Source organism: Octopus bimaculoides, chromosome 3, assembly GCF_001194135.2.
Source record: "Octopus bimaculoides isolate UCB-OBI-ISO-001 chromosome 3, ASM119413v2, whole genome shotgun sequence".
Classification (NCBI taxonomy): Eukaryota; Metazoa; Mollusca; class Cephalopoda; order Octopoda; family Octopodidae; genus Octopus; species Octopus bimaculoides.
Window position 1 is genome coordinate 98,131,119 of NC_068983.1, and position 5,272 is coordinate 98,136,390.

A 5,272-nucleotide genomic window follows, 5' to 3' on the forward strand; every position below is an offset into this window, starting at 1 on the left:
GTGTGTGTGTGTGTGTGTGTGTGTGTGTGTGTGTGTGTGTGTGTGTGTGTGTGTGTGTGTGCATGTATGTATGCATGTATGTATGTATGTATGTATTTGTGAGTTTAAATATTTGTGTATCTGTCTGTGTGTATGTATAGTATATATGCCGCTGTGTGTATCTGTAAGCATATGTGTCTATGTGTTACAAAATATGATATCAACTTAGGTCAGTTGCCAAACAATCACTGGCACTTCTTATAGAACCATATCCACTAAGGTGACACGTCTACATTCCTATATCGTCCACCATTTCATTTGAGAAAGTAATGACGCTGCCCTTAATATCAGCCAAGCTGTAAACTATTTCTGAAACTTCTAGTCTATATGTATCGGCACTCTCAAATCTTAGACGGTGACATCTGATCACATCGCTCCATCACGATCCATATTAACGGAGCTCTTCTCTCACAATCAAACACGATGCGGAGGTGTGTGCAGTCTGGAACAGAACAATAAAAAAGAAAACACCCTGCAGATGAAGTTAACTACATTGAGACCGATGGGTCAAAATGATATTGGTGGAACAGAGAAATTAAAACAGGAGGGGGGGGTCTTCACAGAGAATAACATGAAGGGTAATCCTTAACAACTGCGATAAAAAGGGAGCAGAGAGAAATAGGTCATATTTCGTGCATTTAATAACACAATTATAAAGTCGACTAGATTTCACTTCTGTTCACAATTATAATGGTTTGAAAGCTTAAAGGCAAATGTAACTGTGAATTTACACAATTTGGCGTCGTTCCAATTAACCCTCCTCAGCCAGTGATGTACAACCATCACTACTTTGGACATAAATGTTATTATGAAAGCAAGAAAATTATTACGATCGGTGTCAGCGTACATAGAGAGGAGGTTCTTGTCGAAGAGGGCTGTCTGCTCCAGGTGACACTTTTATTAGGTGGCACATTTCGGGCTCCTGTAGAAACCAGAATACAGATGAGGTACGAAGGTAGCAGATTCAAGAGCTACAGTGGGTGGTACATACTCTAGTATATACCACCAATCCATTTGAGAAAGCAATGATCTTGCCCTTCATATCGGCAAAGCTTTACACTGTTTCTGATACTTCAAAACTTCCAAGCTATATTCTTCAGTACTTTCTCAAATTTAAGACAGTGAGACCCGACAGATAACTTCTTATCGCATTGCACCATCGCGCACCTTCTTCTCTTACACTCAAACAATACTGGTGTACTCCAAAGTTCAGTTTTGTTCTCCGCTTCCTTATTTCTTATCATCTATGACCTATTTGCCCTTCTGTTCAACTCATTCGCAGCTGATACTATCCTTCATTCATCTACAATTTTTCCCAGCCGCTCATCCTCTACTGACACAAACATATAATGATTTATGAACTTAAACTGCGCACGTACCCTCTGTTGGAGTTTTACGAAACTTGTCCCTTTTGACAGTAAATGTACACAAGAACTGCTCATATCAAAAGGAAAACATCTTATTTCACACCTTTGAAACATGAACAGCAATCTAATAGATGTCTCACGCTCGCTCCAAATTTTAGGCCGTACAACACCGAGAATTTCTCATCGCAAATGATTGCACTTAACATAGCTAGTTTAACATCATGAAGAGTGACCCTACACGTCACCACCGTAATCTTATTCCCATTTGAGACCTACTTCTATTGCGAACGGGGAAATCCTAAACCGCTTCCAGACAAAGCCACTTGATTGACTAGTATAACATCACTCTGTTTTATACTACTTCTACTATAATGAGCACAGTTCCTCGTAGCTGGCTGATATCGTGCTAACTCCCCACAAACACTCCCAATATACTTGTCACCCATCATCTTCTGTTTCATATTGTATCCAAATCCCTTAGGACTCGCAATAACCTGCTACACATAGTTCTTCCTTACCAGATCTTATAACCTATGAAATTTCTTCCCTCCTAATGTCTCTCCTGCAAATGTTGATTTATAAGAGCTTAAGCGAATTATAAACGATTTCTATCTCATCAGAATAACGAACCTGCGAAGGATGTTTGCACTGCTTATTTCTCCGGTCCCGGTAAATAGGGAAAAGACATTTAACCTTGAAATATATATATATATATATGTATTTCATGTTTTGTGTACTGGTTCTATCTAATTCGTTCGTCAGTGATATGCTGACGATATAAAGATATTAGTTTTAAGAAAAAGAAAACATTTTCTTACAGATATCGTCGAAAATTCAACACGTTCGATCCTTCTCAGCAGTATTATTTCTATGTTTTATCTGTAATTATTTTCTTTTCATGCATATTTTATAAAGGTATAGATAACAAGTTTTCACATTGCTGCCCTGAACATGTATGTCATAACTTTGACATTTGTAAACCTAACGAGGGATTAAGTCGATTACATCGATCTCAGTGTGCAACTGGTACTTATTTGATCGACCCCGAAAGGATGAAAGCAAAGTCGGACTCGGCGGAATTTGAACTCAGAACGTAACGGCAGACGAAATACTGCTAAGCATTTCGCTCGGCGTACTAAAGAATCTGCCAGCTCGCTGCCTTAATTTGTCATTATATATTCTTTTTTACTCTAGGCACAAGGCCCGAAATTTTTGGGGAGGGGGCCAATCAATTAGATCGACCCCAGTACGCAACTGGGAAGGAAGAAAGGCAAAGTCGACCTCGGTGGAACTTGAACTCAGAACATAAAGACAGACGAAATACCGTTAAGCATTTCGCCCGGCGTGCTAACGGTTCTGCCAGCTCGCCGCCTTTTTGTCATTATATATTACATATCAACTTGCTTCACTTGAGTCTCATTTTGTATGTAACTATATTTTATTAAGTGGAGGCGCAATGGCCCAGTGGTTAGGGCAGCGGACTCACGGTCATAGGATAGCGGTTTCGATTCTCAGACCGGGCGTTGTGAGTGTTTATTGAGCGAAAACACCTAAAAGCTCCACGAGGCTCCGGCAGGGGATGGTGGCGAACCCTGCTGTACTCTTTCACTAAAACTTTCTCTCACTCTTACTTCCTGTTTCTGATGTACCTGTAATTCAAAGGGTCAGCTTTGTCACACTGTGTCACGCTGAATCTCCCTGAGAACTACGTTAAGCGTACACGTGTCTGTGGAGTGCTCAGCCACTTGCACGCTAATTTCACGAGCAGGCTATTCCGTTGATCGGATCAACTGGAACCCTCAACGTCGTAAGCGATGGAATGCCAACAACAATATATTTTATTATGTAATTGCATGTTATATATAACAAAGAATATATTTCTTTCATTCGGTTTGCATCAAAGAGTGTCAATAATGTGAATGAGATGGGCTCAATGCATGATGTGTTTACTAACAATACTAACTGTATCAAAACACGTCGTAGTGTGTGGTGCGCACGCGCGTGTTTGTGTGTGTATGTGTGTGTATGTGTGTGTGTGTGTATCAGTTAAAAAACATATGATAAATGTACAAACAAACGAAAAACAGACACAGGTTACCAGATCCTCTTCAGTTATCGGCCAGAGGACCAAACGCAATTTTGCACTTTCAAGGATAATATTGGTCCTGTCTGATGGCGCTGGCAACAAGTGGCCACCGAGTATTAAGTAACTTGTACCTGGAAGATAATATTAGATAAATTTCTTCCGTACAAAGTTTACACATCCTATCATTCGGATGATAAAATTTCCTATGGCTCAAAATTTTCCATTTAATTTTTTAAATTTTATTACTATCTTTCAAACTCCAAATGAATTTACTAAGACTCGTGTTGATAATTACTCGTAATACCATGTGGATGTATATTAGTATTTTGGTTAAATATGTCCATATTTACTACTCTGCTTAGGTTAAGGTTATCAGTGTTTACTACATCTATATTTTGTTTACTATTATTAATTTCTTTTATGTATAAGAAAAAATTCCATTCCGTTTCAGATTTGAACTATCTATTTCGATAGAAAAAAGATAGAAGTTCTATTCATTTTTTAGACGTCAATTTTAACCTAAAAACAGGTAGATATGCGCCTTACCATAAACCAAACTCTGCATTAACTTACATTAACTTTAAAAGTAATCATCCACAGTCAATAACTAATTGTTTAGTCCCAAATATAGGAAAAAAGATTAATTACCTCTCATATAATGAGGAAATTTTTAATGAAAATAAGGACTTCTATAATAAGGCACTAGCTAAGGGTATAAACATAAAATTCAATATATTCGACCTATGATTAATAATATGTGTAATGATCTAAAAGCAGGAACATTTAACTTCACGAACAAACAAAAAGGGCTAAAATTAAAATATGCACTGTCCTCAGACTGACACTCAAACACTCTGAAATGTTCGTATTGGAGCTTCCGGCGCGAATGCCAAGCAGTACAGCATGTCGTTTCCAAGTTTCTAACAGGGAATTGCGTCATGGTGCTGTTTCTCTCACAAACGATGTCCAACTGACCATACTATATTGTGTAGTTGACAAAATCAAAAGCAATATGCATGCACGAAATTAAAAATATGAAATGGCGACAAATTACCCATCGCACCCTGTATATACCTGTACGTACCTATAACTATATATACACCTACACATATATACAAAGACATGTCTACATATGCATGCACATATAAACATGCACATATATACATAGACCAAAACACATACAACAGGTAGTCTAAACTGTACCGGTGCTCTACTCAACCTTTAAAAACACTCATTGAATTATACCTATTTGTCCAAATTATTCATTTTATTGTCTTTTCACAGCTTCTAACGCTGGAGATGTACTGCGGTGTCAGCTATTCACTACCAGTGAACTAAGGTAACACCCCTTATTTTTCGAACACCATCCGGAGTATTCAAGCGGTTCCAAGCTGTGCTGTTTTCTGCAAGTGCTCCACCCTTATGGCAGCCTCTATTTGTTCCATGTACTTCTCAAGATTTTTACTCACTATTCCCAGGGTTCCAACAATTATTGGTACTACTACCACCTTTTTCAGCGACCACAACTGCTTAACCTCCCAAGCTAACCTGTTATATCTATCAACTTTTCATTCTTCATTATCGCATACCTTGTTGTCAGCTGGGCATATTATATCTATGATCCAGCATTGTTTGCTTTCTTTCTCAACACTATGTATGATTTCCTACTATTCTCTATCTCATAGTCGCACTGAATCAGAAAATCTCATAGGATCATTTGCATTATCATTTTCAATGATGCCTTCGGGTTTATGTTCGTACCACTTTTTTTGCTCTATTA